Source organism: Acanthopagrus latus, chromosome 12 (genome assembly GCF_904848185.1).
Source record: "Acanthopagrus latus isolate v.2019 chromosome 12, fAcaLat1.1, whole genome shotgun sequence".
Classification (NCBI taxonomy): domain Eukaryota; kingdom Metazoa; phylum Chordata; class Actinopteri; order Spariformes; family Sparidae; genus Acanthopagrus; species Acanthopagrus latus.
The window spans coordinates 9003820-9025892 of NC_051050.1; the positions used below are offsets into that span (position 1 = coordinate 9003820).

The 22073-nt window shown below is 40.2% G+C and overlaps 1 long non-coding RNA gene across 2 annotated transcripts; it reads left to right on the plus strand.

Annotated features, from left to right (window-relative positions):
- Positions 1-2069: 2069 nt before the first annotated feature.
- LOC119030313 lies at positions 2070-5004 on the plus strand. Of its 2 annotated transcripts, XR_005078234.1 has the most exons (5): positions 2077-2133; positions 3359-3493; positions 4087-4214; positions 4328-4372; positions 4543-5004. It is a non-coding gene; the product is annotated as an uncharacterized LOC119030313 (long non-coding RNA). The 2 variants fall into 2 exon arrangements; XR_005078233.1 differs by lacking the exon at positions 3359-3493 and having other exon boundaries at positions 2070-2133.
- The last annotated feature ends 17069 nt before the right edge of the window (positions 5005-22073 follow it).

Below are 22073 nucleotides of genomic sequence, written 5' to 3' on the forward strand. Positions count from 1 at the left end.
ACACCTATCAAAAGGGCACTATGTAGTTTTGGAAAAGAAATTCAAACACAATTTATATTCATGTATAATATAAATGAGATAATAATACAAACTCAGAAATATTTTCTTTTTTCAATAAGTTCCCCAGAACACTGTTTATAAACTGGAAAGTAGGCAGGGTCCACCAAATATAAATGAAATACAGCAATCTGAACTTGAACCTGATTAAAATATCTTCCCAAAAACTATGTAGTCCACCTTTAAGGATCTGGATTACACTAATTGAAAATAAATTAATCAATGTTTTGTTTTTTGTTTTTTTTTGTTTGTTTTTTTTTATATCAATTCAGAATTAAGTTAAATTCCTTACTCTGCATGCCATGTCCGTATTAAGTAAATAACAATATTGCCTTATCTATTGTAAAAAACAATAATAGCAAAACGAGAAGGGAAAAAAAGAATAGTTTCACACATGTGGGTGTTTGTTTAGGTGGTCCCAAACATGACCGAAACTAACAGATTTTACATTTAACTCTTTCTAAAATACGCAACCATCTGCTCACTAAAGTACCCAAAAATAAGTGACGCTGGACAAATTCCTCCCTAATCCCCTGACTGATAGCAGGCCGACAGTCTCTCTGGGCATCCTATCAGACTCATTATCAGATTAGCAGCATCCAAAAATGATAAACCGTGCTGTTTTGTATTATAATAACATGTCACTTGGCTGGCTCAAAATGTGCTGTTTTAAAGAGCTTGGGCAAGTGTTAGAAGGGATATAACTGAGAAACAGTTTATACTCATAGGTCCACCTACTGCAGCTATAACTAATGCAGTCTATTACAGAGCATAATCCCTGCAATGAATCCTACCTACACAAAGGTTCTTATGTTCAGTACGCAATAGGGAGGCCATGGTGATTTTTTTTTTTTTGTTTTCATTGTTGGCTTGAACACCCTCAAACACCCCTAAAGCTGAAGTCAGCAGTTTAACCTCAGTTACCGTTTCATTTCAGGAGTCCAAAAGCCAAAACAATAACAAATGCATTGCAGCCACAACTTGCGTCCTCTCCTTCAATATAAGCTCATCCATCATGGATTTGAGTTTAGGCTGTACCAGAAACTCTTGACTGAAAAAAAGCACACAAAAATCAAAAAAAAAAAAAAAGATGAAGGAAAATCCACTGCTTCCTTTTTACCACCGGCTGTAACAGAGGAAAGGTTGTCAAGCAGGCGTCAGCGAGCGAGTTTCTTGAAAAGCGAGAGATCAGCTGTCAGATTTTGTATCAACATTTGAAGGCTGATGTAGACAGAAAAGTAATCCCAGCCCTGTAGCATGTTTCATTCTAGTAAAAAAAGAACAAAAACCAGAAAAACAAAACAAAAAAAAAAAAAAACAGGCATTGCAGGAAAAGCAGATGTAAGAAGACAACAACAGCGGATCAGCAGACCTGTGATCCGGCAAACATAACAGCTACACAGAAAATGACGGGTCAAAAAAACACAAAACCTCTCAGAGTGCTGATTTTGCGCTTTTCTCTGGCCTTATTTTGCCTCTGATGTAATTTGATATGATATAACACGGATGCTGGCAGCTCTCCAAATCTACAGCGTGCAGGTTTTAACGGCTATGATGAGGTTTTAAGAGATCCCGCTTGCATGAGGCGAGGACTCGCAGCTGTTCACATCCTGTGTGTGGTGAGGTGCAGGCAACAAACGGATTTCAGTGACGGACAGATCGATTAATAAAATAGTTTAGGCATCTAACAGTGGACTTTTTCTGTCTTGAACATAAATTGGCTTCTTTTGGTTGTTGACTGGTCGGTGACTCCACTGATGCATTGGTTCATTAGAAAAATCTGATGATATATTATATTTAGATATGTTAAAGAATTTACATTTGCAACTTTATGTTTTCTGTCTTACTGAATACTGTACTTATGGTCTGGTTGGGTGTAGGTATTGTCTTACAGCGTTTGTCTTTGGCTTACATGCTGTCATGGTTTGGGCTTTTGGTGAAGTTTTTGTTTCCTGGTTTTGTTTCGTAGGTTCATCACTTCCCTCTTGTTCCCCTCCCTTTGTGAGCCCTGAAAAGTTTCAGCCGTCCCTGATTAGTCTCCTGTGTATTCAAGTCCTTGTCCCTCGCTCTTTCTTGGTAAGCTCTTCTGTTTTGTTCCTTGTGTCTCTGTGTTGCTTCTGTTGTTGTGTTTTGGATTCCTGCCTCTGCCCCCTCAAGCTTCTGGTTTGAACTTCTTTTGGGTTTTTGTATTTATTTTGTGTGTGTTCCTCCTGTTGCTAGATTTTGGACAACAGCTTCCTGTTTTCAGCCTGCCTGCCTGCCTGAGTGTGTCTTGTGTTTGGGGTCCTCGCTGTTTTCGCGAGCTGTAACACATGCTTTCGACTGAAAATTTGTCCCACGGTCTCCCTCAGAATATCCAGTGGAGTCTTGTCGCCCGGTTGCCACATTTTCTTACATCTTACTTCCCTTTTCTTTGTGCTTAGGTGCTTTTATATGTTGTCTTTAATATCTTTATACCATCAACCTGCCAGAGACTGCATCTTATTAGCTTGAATGACTTAATCTGGGACATTTACATGATGGACCCAAGTGCTCTTGTTGGGTGCACTGTTCCTTAATCTTAAATAAACTCATATGCCAAGTTACACTATGTTGCTTGTAAAGAAATATCCCAAAAATGTACAAAACATTTGGTTTAAAGAGACACATTTTGAATTGCAATATGTTGCCGTATGCTGCACACTCCATTACCTCATGTAAAAAAACACAGCCCTGTCAAATCCCTATGTTGATATTAATTGAACAATATTATGGCTACAATTTAATGAATGACCGCATAGAAAAAAAAAAAAAAAAAAATCTGTTTGTAAAATTGTTCCAGAAGTAACATTATTTAGGTGCAAGCACAAATGCTGCAGTGGTGCTCAGGCAGTTGCCGAGAAAAAGGCCACAGATGACCCCGAGTGAAGCGAGTTACAGATGGTGACATGTTATCTTCTGTTATAGTCTGCTGGACTAGTTTAACATGCACAGCCATATTCACAATCTCAGCACAGTCAGCCACACGGCTATTCAACATCCCCATTGTGACACATCCATGAATATTTACAGCTCGCACAACAAGTTCAGCAAAAAAAGGGGAGATTTTATTCAGCGGTTGGACCTGGGTGGCTTTGTGAAGTGCAATGTGCTCAAATAGTGAACAGCAAACCCCGGCTGAGCCTAATGACTGAAGACACGGCATAAGACACAAAGTGGCTGCCTGCCCACTCAGAAGCTGATAATCAAATGCATTTTCATTAGAAATAATTAATGGTTTTATCTTCCTTCCACATATTCTTCCACTCTTTTTAAATCCCAGTCGCACTTCCCCCCCCTGAAGTTCAGCGTGTTATGCAGACATTTGCTGAAAGGCGCTACAGGAATTCGCCAGAATGACAACACAAGGTTTGGATTATTTGAACGTCTGTCCAGTGTCGGGACTTTTTATAATGAGGTGACTCAATTTTTCTTTAAATAAACGCAGACTCTGTTAGGGAAATGCATGCTGGAATGACACTTACCGCAGCTTTTATCTTGTGCAAATTAACTACATGTCACGACCTCTTTGTCCTCCTTAGCGTAACTGTCATGACTGAATGTACGCCCCTCGAAATAACAGCAATGCACACAACTCGCATTAAAAAAAAAAAAGTGTTGAATGTAATCGCGCGATGGAGCTGAATGACTGTGCATGTGTCTCGAAAATATTTGTGTGAATGTGTGTGTGTGTGTGTGTGTGTGTGTGTGTGTGTGTGTGTATTCTTGGCACTTATACAGCATCGCAGTGTGCATCATGCACTGTGGCATCTTCAAGTCTCACTTTTCCACCGCTCCATTCACACCCCTCTCTCCCCTGCCCTTCTCCGCTTTCATATTACATAGTCTTGCTTTTCTATCTAGACAAGGATTATGTGGTAAATAAATAAAATGGACACTTTTGTTCTTCCTTCGTCTTTTTTCACAACCATCTGTTCCTGTCCAAAATGTGACTGGCTCTCTCGATTTGCAATATGTGTTGCTCCTTTTTTGCACGTTGGGTGCAAGCAGCCAATCGGAGATGAGCTTTTTGTGGGTGGTCGGCTCCACAACCGTGTCTCAGAAAGCTTGAGCCAGGGACGTCTTCACCTGCCAAAGATCATCTCCTGTTGTGGTCCACCTGTTTCCATTCTTCTTGGGTGAGCTTTTGTCTCCCTGCCGTTTCTTCTTCAGAATCAGATAGATGCACTGACTGGATGTCTCTGGTGCAAAACTATGAATCATTCTGCTTGTTTTTCATTGAATGACACAGGTGGACCAAATGGCAGATTATTAATGGCACCATTCCACATCTCAGGTGGGTAAAATGCTGCCGGGTGGCTCTGGTGTTAAGATTATTTGTAGAATGGGAGGTTCTGCTGCAGCCTCTTTTGGGAACACATATTTGTTTGGGGTGTCACAATTGGTGAACAATTGAAAGAATTGTCATAATAAATGATGATTTTTTTTTTTTTTTTTTTTTTCCAGAGGGGGAAACATTTCTGGTAGCCTGCAGCCATCCCTTCCAGACAGTTATACCATTTGAATGAAGATAAATGGCTGACTGGTGCCAGAAGTAACTTGGACAAAATTGGAAGCGTTGGGATTTTGAGGGTGCACAAAAAATATGACCAACCTTCCCAAGCCACCAGAAATATGTATGTGGAGGTAAAATCAGTGATCTGTTGATCTTTACATTTCTAGCATTGACAGAGCTGTCAGTGCTGAAAAAATGTTTTCCAATCAAATCGCAAGTCAAATTGAATCAAGAATTCGATGAATCTTAACACCCCAAGTATATATTGGAACAAAATGAGGACATTCATTCATTTTGCTAAATAAATGATTGGTTAAATTAAGCAGTTACTGTATCTTTCATGTCATAATATGTTAATTAATCCTGCAGTCTTTCTGTAGAAGCAGATCATATCTCAGCCTTTTCTACGCGTTCCTATAATGAAATTTCTCGGTGTACCCTGGTGATTTAATGAAATCAACTGCAGCAGCTAGAATAAAGCAACCGGAATTGACTTGAAAGTGCATTTATGTGTGTTATTACTTAATAAATGATCGCAGTGAAGGATGTCTATCGCCGACACAGCCCCACTTCCTTTCAGCTGCTGTGTGGATGTCTTGAAAGCCCTTTTTGTTTTTTGTTTTTGTTTTTTTTTCTTCCTTGCTTTGCTGCCATTCTGCTCATGATAATGTGGTATTTCCGCACACAAGGACTGATATGCAGACATTTCATGAGAGCCAAAACACAACCTGCCAGACAATGTGGGATTTATTCTGATGCCTGACATTCTGGGTGTCACTAACCAAATCCCATGCATCCCCTCACACTTCACATTTCTTTATGGAAGGAACACAGACTTTATTTTAGGCGCCCTCTTTATATGTGGCTCATACATACTTTGTCACACATAGTCTTTATTTCTGTCCAAAATCATTCTTTTGTGTGTCTGTCACTCTCTGTACCTGACCTAACAGATGTTAAAATACTTTTTGAGAGACTTGGTAACCTGTGTGCCATCGATGGGGGTTGACAATCAGACAACCTGATTAAGTCTTTTTAACTGTACTTTAATAGAGCCTCAGTAGTAAAATATCACCATAATCTTGTCCTATGTAAAAAAGATATACACATATCTATACATATCTATATACACATCTGCATGTCAACATGTGTTGGTAAGAATGCAGCCATCTTACATCCGTCAAGTCTGTGACCAAAATGTGCAGAAGCCTGCCACCGCAAGCCAAATTACTGTATTTTCCTGGTCTGAGCTTCAGCCTGACTTTTTTCTGCTGATTTGGAATATTATGCACAAGCACGGGATACTGTGAATGAGACTCTCTCGGTCACACTGTCTCATTCTCAAGTTTGAAAATAATGATACAATTGGCAGAGGTTTGTTGGTTTCTAGTAATTGATAAAGTATGATTCTGGCAGAAGAGACAATGAGAGGATAGACAAGTGGAGCAACAGTGTATGATGTCCACGATGAGTTCTGTGACATAATATCACTTATATAAGGTAAGATAAGCTTATTAAGTAACGTTAATTCATTTTAATGGAAGTCATAGAGGTAATGTAGTGATTTTAATCCCAACCCTAATGTTTTCCTAAACCCTAACCCTAACCCAAACCAAGTCTTTATTTCTCACCTAGACCTCACCAAGCAGATTTATTGCTATAACTTAACTGAGGAGTTTTCCTTCCTAAACCTTACTGATAAGTTTTCTTCCCTTAACCTTAATTAATTAGTTTTCTTGCCTAAACATAACTGAGGAGAATTATTGCGTAAACCTAACCAAGTCATGAAGGCCTATACCTAACCAAACTGTGGCCATATGACAAAGGTCCGATGTGAGTGTAGCTAAATTCTCTTCAACAGTCATATATGTTGTTGTAGGAGACACAGTCAACCAACCTATTCAGTCGTTTTGCTATAAGGATGTGTTGATTTTGAAGTTGCTGAATGTAATGCACATGCAGAAAAGACTCAACAGGCATAACCATGGTTTACATTCTACAGATATTTGTAGCACAAGAAAAAAGAAGGAATGGACACACTCACTTGAAATGACCATAACATGTAGCACTTCAGCTGGCAGAGGCACAGGAGTCTTGGAAAAAAAAACATTAAGAGGAGTAAACAGGTAAATGCAAATTGTTGGATCAAAGAGTCAGACGAATTATTGGCCACTGGAGCCCGACAGTGTGGGAAGTCTTACTTACTGGTCCATTGACAGAGATCAGCACTCTGGACAGAGTTCATACAATGCAGTGCAAAGGGAAAAGTGACCGTGAGGAACCAACAGAAAGAACAGGACAGCTAAAGAAGGACACCTGTTCACTACAGTTAAAAAAAAGAAAATCTTCTTTTAGTCATCGTCAAAGGATGCAAACATTTCCATCTCATCAATATCCTCTTTAAACTACTCACCCTGGAGGATGGAAAAACATAAACACTCGTATACAATAGGCTGATTCAGGGAGTGAGTAAGCCGCATGGAAAATGATACAGCAGGCTTTGACTGTGGATATGTGAAGAAATTATTAATCACACTAAGTCCATTATAGCTAAATTATTCATGGTGTGAAATGATTTCCGTATCATTGGAGAAGGCTCTGTGTGTCAAGTGGCTTAAATTAACTGCACAACATGACTGAGCTTTTTTTTTTTTTTTTATCATATTTTAACATGGGCTGGGGAAAAAATGCGGCCCCTGTAATTAACTCCCTGCTGGATAATGACATTGTAAACCAACACTGGCAGGCCACATAGTTGGGGTGTCTTCATTAAATCCATCTTTGCGACCCTTTTACAAGAGTGAATTTGTTCAATTAAAAACAAAGAAAACGTTTTCTGAAGGTAAAAATCTTCATTTATCCCAAAACTTTTGTCAGCTTCTTTGCACTGAACAGTGATAATAGTGAACTGAGATGCCAGTATCGCCTATAACTCAACATTCCTCCAAACTGAATGTAAAAATGTGCGCCAAATTTTGTCAAAGTCATTGAACACTGCTGCCAATGCTGAGAGAACAAGTCTTATCTGACCTGATCTCTAGTTCTGAAGTGCCGTTATTATGTTATTTTATACAAAGATGAAACAAAAACACAGTAGTGTAACCTATTTCACCTCTCTTCTGTCTATTATTCTGCAACACTGAGTTAACTTGAACTCTTTTCTCATGCATTCCTTCATGGGACCACCCTCTGTATGCCTCTCTAATCCTGCATCCTCTAAAATCCCTAAAATATATTTCTTATCATGGATGGTAGAATCTCATGTAACATCAGTAGAGTATTTTCTTTGAACTCCCCAGCAAAAAAGCAAAGAATCTAATAAGATGTTGAGTGGCTATATATTTTACCTTTATTCCCTCTGATATATTGCATTTCATCTCCGCTTCAGCCCCTTCATCCTCATCACTCTTTCGCATGTCTCCTTGTCAGAACAATGACCGTTTCAAGAGCTGTTGAATAAACTCACTATGTTTGCCTTCAGTCTGTGCCTCACTTCTCTATACCAGCAAGGTCAAAACATTGCAAAAGCCTTTCTCAAAAGCATTCACATTTAGATGGCAGACAGCAGCCCTGGAAAATGTTCATCTTCAGCGAGAGGCAAGGATCAAGCCTGACACTTCCGACTTTGGGCTGAATCTCCTCAGTTGCAGCGCTGCCCCGGTGCTTTAATTTGAAAGCGACGCATCGTTGAGATCATACATGGTCCAAATCGCTGAACAGAAGTAACGAAGCAGCTGCCTGAGGGCGAGTGCAAGACCTCCCGACCATAAGGTTACCAGCCGAAAACCAATAGGGAAAAAGCTGTTTGAAGGAAGGAAGGCTTCAGGTTTTCTCCGCCCTGAACACACCGTGAAGGTGCCCTTTAACAACAAACTTAACCCTCAAGTGCTCCAGTGGAGCAGCTCCAAGAACCATCTGTGCAAGGATGTGAAAAAGACAGAAGAAGACAACCAACATACCAGCAGTAACAGAAGAAAGGAAAGGCACTGTTAAAATAACTGTTTTATAAAACGAGTTAGATAAAGAAAGGTAAGTGAAATCATTTATTGAAAGAGTCTTAAGGAAACAAATGTTTAAAAAAAAGGTGAAGTCAGGCAAAACACAAAGACGAACAATCACCCACATATCAGCACAAAATCCCTATCCCAGTTAGGACATAAACACGATATTTCGTTTACCCTTCCTGAGACCAATACATAGTGACAGGGGGAAAAAAACATGTTTCATGCAGCTCATGCATCGCCTTGCTCACCATACCACGGCCTCATCGTCAACACGCTCTCACTGCCAGCTCGTCAGATTCAGAAACCCCATCAATGCCCCGAGGCTACAAACTATGACTCTATCCACCCCTCTGGTGTCAGTTTTACATATGAACACAAACAAGATGCAAATCCTGGTCTGTGGAGGAAAAAAAAAGTCCTGTGCATGGACTTCAAGTATAATCAGGGTAGCTCCCTGAAAGAGATCTATATATGTATATATAATCGATTTACAGTAAATGAAAACTCAAAACATATTGTGTATGTGTTCCAAGGGAGGACTGTACGTGTCCACCCAACTATAAAACACACAGGCAGGAGGTTGATTAAAAACCTAAAGACAACAGTGAAAGTCTTGAGCAGAAAGGAGCCATACCGCTCCTGAGACGCAGCAGTCACCAGGGACGACTCTGCTGCTGTACTGACCACCGCGATTGCCAGCTTTTCCCAACAGTGCTGTCGAGAGCCGTGCACTGTAGTGCATTATTGTATTCAAATGCAAAACTATTTTCTTTGACAAAGTGTTAAATCCTTCAAATTCTCATTTCAAGGCAACGCCACGCCAGCAGAGATTCAAAAATGTGGCTCTCAGGCATAAAAATGTGCAGCATGACAGGGATGTAAAGCCAGCGGGGATATGAAGAGATACACTCATGCACCATGGTGATGTTGGCATGTAGAAAACTAGAGGCTGTCGAGGTTGTAGTTTAGAAAAGACCCTATTTAGAGTGTGCACTCGGCTACATTCACAACTAGATTGTGTCTTTGATTGCAGCCAATGCACATTAATCATCAGACTCTCTACTTTATAATCTGCTATGTTTAAAAATCTTTTAAGAAGTTGCTTTGGGAACAGAGAGTCAGGAGACGACCATCTGCTGCATGATTAACTATTTATATGTATTTAGTTGAGGAATAGCCCCTGAACTGTGAAACTGCAGACTGCTGGGTTTGTGAATAACCCAAATTAACCAGGTTAAAACTTTAGCGATAAAAACCAGCAGCCTCTGTGTTGAGATTCAATTGGGGTGACTTGGATGAAGAGTAACTGTAATACATCGCTGAAGCGTTTCGGGTGAAGTTTATTTAGATTACCTTAACAAACTGAAAGCCAAAATTCTCAAAAGGTCAGCGAGGATGTCGCCGCTGCAAATCAAGAATTCTTTGACAAAAGTGAAGTCTGAAGGACGAAATTATCATTTCAAGCAAAAATCATTATCCCTAACCTTGTCAACATTGTGACTTTATTTTTTATTCATTCGACAACATCTCATCAACTAAAGTACAACATCTAAGTATGACACTAAACTTTTCAGTCTCAGTGTATTAAAGAAAATTCAGGTAAGTCTTTGCAACAACCATCTATAGTAAATGTTAACTATAAAGTGAATTGAACTTACTTAATTGAATTGAAGTTATTTGACAGTTACCACATAATGAAATGCTTTGTCAAACTATTTCTAATTTCTGATTTTTATGATTCATAAAGAGTGTGTAGTTCATTTACAGACGTTATTTTGCATGGCCGTTGTGAAGTTAGTGATATACATAAAAATTGCTTAATAAATGGTTTCTAGAACAATTCACTGATTGTTTTACTACTACTACTAATAAATGTGAAGTAAAAATGTTTCAGGCTGTTCACATCTTGCTATCCACTTTTGACTGTACTGCTGCGATGGGTTCATCTTGATGCGTGATAGGTTGAAGGGATGTTTTAAATGTGCCAAAGAGAAAACGGTATTTTTGGAGACAAATTGCTGTCTTTCTCCTCCCCTCTCTCTTCTGGGAGGAAAATCACAAGTTTGCCGTCCCATTTTCCTTGCTGACGTGACGTTTCCGAAGCAGGATCATATGTCGGGTTTCTTGTACGTATGTGAAACAAAAAGGACGAGTGCTAAAAAGAGATAAATATTTGCATCTCTGTGCTCTCTCGGTGATAAGCTTCGTATTAGGCATGGTTGTTTTTATTTAATTGTCAGCATCCCATCTTGACAAGAGGCGTCTCTAGTAATATTTATGTAGCAACCCCACAAATTATATGCGCTTGTTTGTCATTTTCTGATTCAGGCAGTAATTTGAGGGTAATTTGGTTGTTTTTTGTTTGCGCTGCATTTCCCCAGTGTTGTTTGGTACCAGTCCCAAATTTGGTTTGTCATCAGTTTATGTCACATATTTTGAAGGCAGATGCAGAGACCAAAAAAAAAGAAAAAAAATGGTGACCATCAACTGACCATCTGACGCTGCAGTGAAATCTCTGTAGGAGTTCTGGCAGGGTCTCGGCTCCAGTCTTTACTAGTTTGGTTTCTTTCATCTTTTTTACAGATAGAGCTCACTTAAACCAGATCCTGTCATTTGTTCCCATGTGAACCGAGGCTCTCTTTTCAGCCTTTGACCACACCACACACAGACGCGTCCAGACACACACGCAGATGCAAAAGAGGGCTGCTTTCCGTCCGCGACCGCACCACACACACACACACACAGAGGACGCCCAGAACACAGGAGACCCACACACATTGGTGAAGTGAGCGGCTTCCATGCTGTGACCATACAACACATGTTCATATGAGCGTACTGAATGAGAGGCAACACACACACATACACACACCAGTCACATAGACATAAAAGCAGGAACACCCAATCCATGAAGGGACATACACGACTGAGACACTCCACAGCCATTCTTAATGGCAGAATGGGAAAAACACATGCGAACGCAGCAAGAGTGTGAATTTCATTTGAACTTGGTGGGAGACATCTACTGAGATCTGCTGGAGCAACTACAGTGACAGTCTTTACCAGCGAGAGCAGCATGTCTTCAATGGGACACCACTCACTCCATAGACTGCGGCGCTCATTATTTCCATTTTATTATTTAAAAATCTGGAAACATCTCCGTGCTTCAAGTTATTTATTTACAGTAAGTGAGAATTTGAGGCAAAATCATGAAACACTCAAATCTGGCTGCATATTTGGCTGAAAAATACACACACTCCTTCACTCACTGGCTCACTTTATCTGAGCTATTGGCAGTCCATTTGCATTTTCTTTTTACTTTTAAAAATGAATCAATAATAAACATATAACATATTCAAGTTGTTGCCTCCTCATAATACCTCCTTCCTTTAGTCTAGATTGTGCTGCAATAATCTCATTAGGAGAAAACTAATAGTTTTAAACATCCATTTTGTATTTATTTTCTTCTGTTCTGAAGCACAGCAAAGACCAGAAATTGAATTTGAAAGCCAGAAGCCTCAGCACCTTTGAGCCATTCTACAAAAGAAAAGCAGAAAAGCAATCAGGACTGGAGTAACCCTTGGAGATCGATCTGGGTTTAAGCACCTCCTCAAAACAAACGTCCACATAATCAGGCGATTTGATCGAGCAAATACGAGCCTGTGTTTGAACATTTATGAGCCACAGCTGTGAGGCCAACAATGAGGCCAATCAGTGGTTTCTTTTATTAAAGAGCAAATCTGGTTAACAGTTTTAACCATCATATTACCCAAAAATGGTGACCCTGTATTCAGCAACTACTGAGATTTTCTAAAAAAAAAAGTCTGACCAGTCGTTTCCTGTTTCGGACTTTGCTGTATCAATCGCAGATCTCACCATTCACTCTGCACAGTACAATTTTATTCAGCGTTGTCGTCACCGATTAACATGATCTCCAAAACAGCAAACGTCCGACCCAAGTTCTGATTATCTAATCAGTCTTTGTTGTAGATGAAATGAGCAAATTTCATCCGATGAACAATGACAACCCCAAAAGTTTCCAATTACAAAAGCCTAGGGGGCATGCAGCACAATTCATTATTTTGAAGGCAACATCCAAAACACAGAACCAGCAGAGCAGCACCGAAAATTCAAATAACTTTTCTTGTCATATCTATTCTTTAATCTGAATAAATCTTCTTTTTTTCCTCTTCAGTTTCTACTGTCTGTGTTTTAAGGCAAATTATTCAGGCGTGGTTTCACATTCCATGTCGAAAAAGAACAAAAGAGCCTCATTGTTATTATAGCAGCTCCAGTGTTACTCTTCAGCTTCCTGATTGCTCCGGCAATCCGCTTGCTTTTGACTCCCTTTGTCGCACAAACACGTGCACACGCGCGCGCACACACTCACACACACACACATATGCACGCGCATCAGAAGGCATGGCTGATGCACTGACATTTCACAAATGCCCATCTAGGGACTTCAACAAACTTGCTTTACTTTCTTTTCAGAAGTTGGCGCTTTTCGGTTTCGGCCACCTGTGTTTTCTTCTCTTTGTCTCTGTGCAACATCAAACCAGAGAAAGAGACTGAGCCAAGCTCACGTTGAGAAACAAGTGCGGCGAGGACCAGCGGTGAGCGCTGCTTTATGCGGGGACAGCAGGCTGTTGACCTTCACCGCCGAGTGAAGAAGAATCGCACTCTTTCTATCTGGTTCTGTCTCGGCCTCTTATCATGTGCCTGCTTCCCCACTCTGTCTCTTTCACCTTGTGTTCCACATCCAATCTTTCTCTATACTTCACTCCTTTTTAAGCCCTGTTTACTTTTACCTGCTCTGCTGTGGATGCTAGACATATTCACTGAGGAACTCTAATGTTTTTACAACAGCTAATGGGGATGGAAATGACCTTAAAGTAGACAAACAGAAATTAAGCAGTTTAAAACCCAATTAAATGGCATAATTGCGTCTATATTTTCTGCTTTGCTGAGACAATCCTGAATTGTGCTGCTTTCACTGACTGGCAGTCCAATTTCCGAAGGCATTCAATTTACACTAAAGCAGAAAAGGCGAAGACTGAGACGAATAACTGACTCATCATTGAAGCAGCGCTGCTTCTGAGGACTCTCATCACTATATGACATCAGCCTCACAGATACTCTGAGAGTCGGACAGAACCATACAGCGCTGTCTGGTTGATGAGTCGGGGTTTTGGAGCGAACCGACGCCTTCAGTAGTTTGTAGTAATGGCAGGGAGAAGGAGAACACAGAGAGGAACAGAAGGAGAATCCCTCATTTGATGCGAGACTGACGGAGGAGAAGGGAGAGGCTGCGCTGCTTGTTAGCAGAAGTAAACACTAAAGTGGCAGCAGCAGCACCACCCGCGAAGAGATTAGCATCACAGGATGTTCCTCCTACTCGCCTGCTAGTACCATACTGCAGCGCTGCTCCTCAGCAGGGTGATGTTGGGTGGTTAGAAAATAATGCAAAAAGACGCAACCGCATGAGGAAACTTAAAGCGAAACTCTCGCTAAAATGCAACCTAGACTTTTTTTGTGAATGTACCTGAGTCAAACCTTTGTATAAAAGCATAATTACGACGAAAGAGGCACTTTTAAGATTGACCGTGTTTTCGTTTTCAGGTCAAACTCATTTTCAGTGGGAGTACCAAGGGCACTTTAGAGATAGCATCAAATTCGCTACTTTTAAAACACTAAGAAGGCTCGACACAACATGAAACTTTGCTCGTAGTATCATCAGGGTCTCTACACATGAACTCGAGCATTGAGAACATTGTTTTTGAACAATTCACATTAGCACATGCTTGTTCCGCTAGCTGCCGTCATGGCAGTGGAGAAGTGTCGATTTTCGAATGCGACTTAACTTGGAGGAAAGTTAGTGAGATTTGGTACAGGCTTGGATTGTTATGGCTGTGCTCCATTTGGTTGTGCTTCTTAGTATGAATTGGTGAGGGTGGGAAAACCTTCTATAATTGTGTACAGGTGGTGTTCAGGGCCACAGGTATGATGATGAATCTCCATTTGCTGTTAAGAGTAGATGGTAGGGATACTATAGTAAACTAGAAAATGTAAACTATTCACAGATTTTACCAGTGTTGGTGCCTTCTCTATTTCAGCCACAGCATGGAATGTGATTGTCAGTTAGTCCGTATTGTTTACCATCTTGTTGGCACACATCTACCCATCTTTATTTCCTTCTTGTCACAATACTGTGCGTCTGTCTGGTTGAGTTCATACATGGAATCCACTTGGTTAGTGTTCCTAGCTCGGATTAACACCACCACCATCCCCTTCATATCCTGATGGACAGGAGTCCAATAAGCATGTAATGTGAATGTGATATGACATTTGGTGTCAACGACGGACATATTTTTGGTTTGCAGAAATGTTAAATGCTATATCGCATCCTGGCAACTGGGCACTTCTTGAACTGGTGTTTGGCCTGCTGTGAAAATTATAATTACAAGTACATTAAGGCAGCAGACGGCTAGTGCCTGGGAGTTCCTCAGGTTTTGTTTGCAACCTGCTAAAGCAACATCCCTACTCCTCCATTTTTTCCAGCAAAATGCATGCATACTGCTCTCTGCCACCATCTCACCTTTGTAGCGCAGGCCTGGTAATGTAAAAGTGTTAAGATGATTTTTGGTTATCTTATCAACCTACTCATCCCAAGATCAATATGGAACACTAATGCTGAGACAACCTTTCCAAACGGCAAAAATATATATATGTAGGTAATTTTTTTTTTCCCCATGTGCATGCGCCTCGAGTAAATGGTGCAAGAGTGGACCGTAGAAAAATACTCATTCTTTTCTCCAACTTATTGTGTCAAACAAGGACATGCAAGTTTTTTTTTTTTCTTTTTAAGCGTAGAAGGCTATCATGTTTGATGAGTAACAACCGAACAACTGCTTCAATATTGAGCTAATTAAGACTTGTTTACACCAGTGCAGCTTTTCAAAAACATTATTATCCCCCTAACATTGGGGTGCAATGTGTTGGAGGACAAAATCAAGAGGCTTTAGAACTACTAAGGACTCCACTCCCTATAGGACAAGTAAGAGTATGTGTGCTCGACTTTACAGACAAGTTTGTTTTTCGAGAGGAGGTTTTGGCCCTCTAAGAGGAGAAAATGTGATGAACAGATTTGTTGTTTTTAATAACAATTACGTGTATGTGTGTGTGTGTGAATGATGAGTGTCAAAACATCAAATCCAGTAGAAAAGGTTTGAGGTAGAATTTGAACCCTTTGACAATATCGGCTGCTTGTCAGGAGACCATCTCTGAAATCTTTGAGACCGTTTCCTTATCCTCCCTCTGGAACAAAAGGTTAATTCAGCCATGTCAGCCTCTGTTCTGATGTCATTCTGCTTCTCTGTTTGATAAGTGCTTATGGTGGTAGGTGTATGCAGGCTGTCAGTCCCCTCTGTATGAAGGTGTTATTGATGCAAAAGGTTTGAGCACCTGTAACAGTAGAATTTGTAGCTGTGTACAGTGATTGTGTATCTTTAATGTACCTTTAATTAAGAATTTGTGAATGCTTAAGTGTTGTGTTGTGTTTGTGGAGAGAAAAAAATTCTACAAGTACACAACTCACAGAGTATGTGACCTCAAATTTACTGATACATACACATACACAATCACTGTACACATCTACAAATTCCACTGTTACAGGCGCTCAAACCTTTTGCACCAAGAATACCTTCATACCTCTTTTCTTTAAAGTGTCAGCACAACTTTTATTATTTTGTCTGAGTAAATCAAAAATCATACGACACAAGGTATGAAATACTCTGAACAAAGCCAGCGGAGCTGTAAAACACAAAACAATCTTTTGCAGATGTTGAGGATGATGACATGTTACATGTACTAGAGCCAAAAGTCAGTAGCTATGAATGTATTTAATATCCAGTGGTAGAATTTAGTCTCAAACTAAGTGGTCTGGAGTGTAAAAGCACATCATTAATAGGGCCAAAAATCAAGTATTATGATTGTTCAGCCTGGATTTAAGTGGGACTGTTGCTAATGGTTGAGACAGCAATCTTCTATCCAGGTTCGTCATGCACTTTCACTGTCAGGGTTTGAAGATCCAATCTCCATCCATCTCTCTACCCTGATCCGCTGCGTTTCTTTGTAGTACAAAGCTCTAAGCAGGGTTCAATGAATGTTACGTACCGTTTTGTCCCTCCATCTCTGTTTCTTTGCTTGGGTTTTGTTTTTACGTTGTTGCTGGTGACAGATTTTCCCCTTTCAGAAAGGCTTTTTTTTAAATTTATCTCATGAGCTTGAAATAGACTCCCTGGCCTGAAGACAGCTTGATCTTAAGCGTTTGTGATGCAGAGGCGGTGATATACAGACTAAGACAGTATGTAAAAAGATAGGACTGAAGGGCAGAAAACAGAATGATGATTTCTTTTTTTCTTCATTTTCAGAGAAAGACACACAGAGGCTCCATTGTTTTGGCTCATCAAAGACCTGTTGCCAGAAAAATGCTAACTGTATAGCTTTAGGTTGCTTCCGTTCAGATCTGTTTCATAAGATACTGTGAAATGCAAACACCGAAATTCACCTCAGCACAGAGCTTTTGATGATTTTGGAAACAAATTGTACTAATGACTGCTTACTTTATGCTTGCAGAAAGAGTGCAGGGGACGGATAAGGGCATCTCAATTAAAGGAGCTAGTTTTTTTTGTAGATTAGCTGACTGGCATGTTTGTTTATTCCTTTAACTGCCTGGCGTAATCAGAAATCTTCAGGATTATATCAAAAAATGTTGATGGCAAAAGGGAAACTAATGTTACTGTGAATGCAATAGATTTCTGTGAGGCTGAATATTACTGAGGGAAGCGCAATCTCTGAAAACCTACAATAATAACAATAATAATAATAATAATGATAATGATAATAGACTTTGCCATCCTAAACTCCTTAGTAAGACTGTTTCAAAGTAAAAGGGCCTTTGTTTTTTAGTCTGGATTATGCCCGTGTCAGTGCATTGGGAGTCACAAGGCCTGAAATTTAGCTTGAGGCCAAACATTTGCGGTCTTTACAAGTTATAAGAAGAGTCATTCCTGAAAACTAAAGCCAATGTAAATATGAAGAAAACGTGATGATTGATTGAAAAAAAGGGGATTTTGAGCCATCCATTTATCAATGCACTCAAGACAATTCGTAAGTGAAGAAAACTGATTTGAAGTTACTAGGGTCAGAGCTGAGGTAAACCTCAGAGGTAAACCTCAGCTGAGGTATCATATCCATGAAAATGTAATCTGATGTTGTGTGATCTTACGAGGTGTCGCATAGCAGCATGTAAGTTGTGAACAGAATCTAGCCAAGCACCAGACCCTGAAGGCCCCAGGCTCGAGGTAAAGGACAGACTCAATTCAAACAATTCAAGTCACATCTGTACATTATGTGTCAAATCCAATAAAGGGCTGCCCAACCGATGCCCACTCACTGCTTTACACAGGAAAGAGGCTGGTGTCACCAACTGTGTCAAAGGCTGCAATGAGATGATGCATCTATTCTGTGTTACAGCAAATGTTTCTATGCCATAACATGGCCAATCCAGGTGGCAAAAAGGTTTTGTGCCAAATGTATATCCAAATGTAAATTGGTGGTACATCTATGTCATGATTAGAGACAACTATGAGCACGAGTCGCCTCAACGCTGCTACAGTGTCTGCTCTTGCATACAGATGGTTATGATGAGCTCTTATCCGTAGAGAGAATTGACCGCACAATCTGCCAAACAGCCGCGCTCGCAAGGCCTCTTTCGCAGGGACATAAAAAGAGACAGGATGAGAAGTGACAAAAATCTGTTTGCCTCCACAGACAAAAGCAGCGAAAACACATTGCTGAATGGATCCTCTACATCAAAAGAAGAAGAAAAAAAATAGTCGAGAACCTTGTCAAACAAAACGGATTCTCTGTCGTTTTCATCGTGGCAAAATCAAAGTGCTACATTTTCCTCCTCCACATTATTCCTAACTGTGTTTTTGCGTCATAGGAAATGTCAAAGTTGTTTGTCTGAATTATCTGGACAGCGTTTGCTTTGCTGGAATTGCACTTTAGAGCTGGATTAGTATTAATTTTGTTATGCAAAGTTATGCATACCACATAAAATGCTGCCCGCCATGTGTCACAAAGTGCTTGTGCATATTTAATCTCTGCTCCATTGTCTGAAAATTTGTTCTTCATCCCTCTTCAAAAACAACAAATAATTTGTGTTTGATAGGAGTTAATTAATGAGGAGAAGTGGATCAATGGACAAGGTTAAGGTTTGGTTTTTACGGGGCCACAGCCAAGGCCAGTAGTGTCAGAGTGAATTTAAATGAGGATTTGGGTGTTTTTCTGCCCAAAGTGCTTTTCTTGTCTGAACACTGTCTCTCGTGCCAAAGAAACTGTAGCTCATACAACCCAACCACATCCCTTAAAAATCTGCGCAGTACAAAAACACAACACCCTCTTCACTTAACAAAAGGATGCCACTGAATATAATCCAGACAGCAATTACATTTCCTTCAAGAGCAACTGGCTCCTGGGGACACAAGTCAAACAAGAAAGATCTTTTTGTTTAAATTGTGTGGTGGACGTGTTTTATTCGAGCTGACATTCTCAGGATGGAGACGCACTACACCAATATTCAGCTAGGCGTAATCAGTTTCGACCATCTTGACAATGGCAGGCCAAATCCTGATTGTCGCCAAACCCTAGTGCGAAGGATTTGTAGGCTTAATCCTAGCACTCTGAGCAGCTTGGCGACTTACGTGAGCTTATCCCCGATAGTATCAAACATATACACAACTCTTGATGAGCCCGCTATTTCTCCAAACTGGAGATTGCCAATATCCAGAGAAAGACGTGTACACGGTATTCCGTTGATTTTTTTTTATTTATTTTTTTTTTTTTTTCGATTGGCACAACATTGAATTTCCAACAAGTCTGGACATTACTAGAACACTGATAAGCAGGGACATGTTTGACTTTGTGTCCAGAACACTTGAGTCATCAGTCCGATGTCAAAATAAATCCAAAATTCATGATAATTTTTGCTTATTTCATTGTGACTTGTCCATGATCTATACATACACATGTTATATTAATAATTAAAGTCTCGTATTTTGTTATTTTATGTCTTTTAATGTAGGTTTACTCTGCAGGATTTGTCATTGCTGTCGGTAAACAGACCATTGAACAGAACACAGCGGTTATTTGATCTGAACTGCATAATTGTAAAGTTTCATGACTACATCTCGCACCGTTTGATGCTGACAGTCAAACAAAAGTTCTCAAAACCATTTAGATGATATGACAGATGTCTCCAGAAGTCCACAAATGTGGGCCTGGGGTGTAAAGTTGGGACATATCAATCTACCTCCAGGCCCCTTGCTTGGACCACGGCCACCATCAAACTCAACTACACAACTCTTCATTTTTGTGACGGTATCTTGCACAGTTGTGACGTTAGCAGGCTGACAAAAATATGTCCACAGACAGACATATAAACCCCTGGCAAAATATTCAAAGCTGCTTATGTGCGCGTTCCCTCTACAGCCAATGTCTCCAGGGCCACGATGTCACATGCAAAGACATTGCAGTAGTCAAGGTCAAATGTCACTTTGCATTTCAATGATGGATGCCAATACATTTCTGTTTTGATAAGTATCATGTCAGTTATGGTATAACACATGACATATCATGTTCACATTACATGACATGTATGAGGCTCTGCACAGCTAGGCAAGATGGCCGCCAACCTAGGCACCCATGATATATTTGTGATTTGCAGATAAGCACAATGCCAAAATGTATTCCTCTGACTCGGTAGATACGATTAACAGCCTACGATGAGTCACAGCAAAAGGCCAAAATTCCAGTGACTCACTTTCTTTGTGATTTGATTGCAAGACAAAGTAGCATCACTTGCCGTGAGATGTGAATCCGTCCGAAGGAATAGGTAATAATTTGCACAGGCTGCAATAGTGGTGAAATAACCAACAACACTGAAATACTAATGGGGCACACAGGTAGAGGAGCTAATTGAAAGTCAAAATCGGCATGGCGAGGGCTGGTGGTAAGGGAGAGAAAAAAAAAAAAAAAACATTTGAAGCTGCTGTGGTTCTGTTTTGGTTCATGGTGCCTGCTACCAGTCAGAAAGACTTAATGATGTGATATGCATTCATGAAAACGAAATGCACCCCGAGACAAATAAGAGGGTGGTGTCTAAGGTTGACAAAACTGTGAAGGAGAGATGCTTCGACGCGAGACTGGCAGAGAGAAAGAGAGTGCCAGAGAGAGATGCATTTCTGCTGCACAGACTGTACACGCCACACACAGACACAGTGAACTGCTACATCAACCCTCTCAATCATCACTTTTTACCCTTCTCCTGCACATCCTTGACTTGTTTATAAGATAATAATCTGCTTATCCTTCATCCTCTCTCATGGAGGAGTATCATGCGTAGGAGAGAAGTATCTCAACACAGTGTTGCTACATACAATCAGTGTATCAGACCGTAGCGCTGGCAACACTGGGCCACAAAACATTAAATTTGACCTTTTAAAAACAACAAGGAGAAGTTTGCTGGTACAGTAATGAGACAGATTTTAAATTACGCAGAAACACATTGTCCCGTGCTTTTGTACTGTAGTAGTTTTGATTTTTCAGCTGTAACAAGCAGCTAATATGTACATATAACAATTTCTCAAGGTCAGCCAACAATCTGTGCCAGTACTGTACCGTTAAAAAATAAAATACTGGAATTTTTGTTTCATTATGCTGAATTTAGCTTTGGGGGTAAAGCAAATAATTGGTCACAGTAAAGATTTTATGTTTTTACCTGCAGGTATATCACAGCTGAACCATGATTTGAGGGTTGCTGACCATCAACTGCATAGTCCCCAGTTAAAGTCCAGCAGGGGAAATGTGTGTCCTGCCCTCTTCCAGGTCACCACGGTGGAGAGGAGGATCCACACACTTTACATATATTATAGTTTGCATCAGCTATTCTGTCAAATTGTTAAATTGTTAAAAGCTGTTTTTTTTTTTTTCTCTCTCAAAGTGGCACGTTTTTCCTCGCTCAAATCGAGGGTCTAAGGACAGAGGATGTGAAGGATTGTAAAGTTTGCTGTGGCAGTGTGACTGTGATACCTATACGTACCACACAGGTGTGTATGAGCTTTAACCCTTTTCCCAGACAAGAAGAATGATTTTGAACTCAACAAAACTGCAGATTCAACATTTGTTGCACATGGCAACCGTGGCAGTGTCGAGGTAAGGGAAAGATTGTCATTTAGAAAACGGAACAAAATCAAATAAAAGTGTGCGACACGGTGCACAGAGATTCTGTGACATCACACTACTCTGTGACACATCACACACATTATTCTGTGACACACCACGCTGTTCTGTGACATTTACAGCTAGGACCAAACATAATTCTTTTTTTTTTTAACCATTTTTAGCAGTGATTCAGA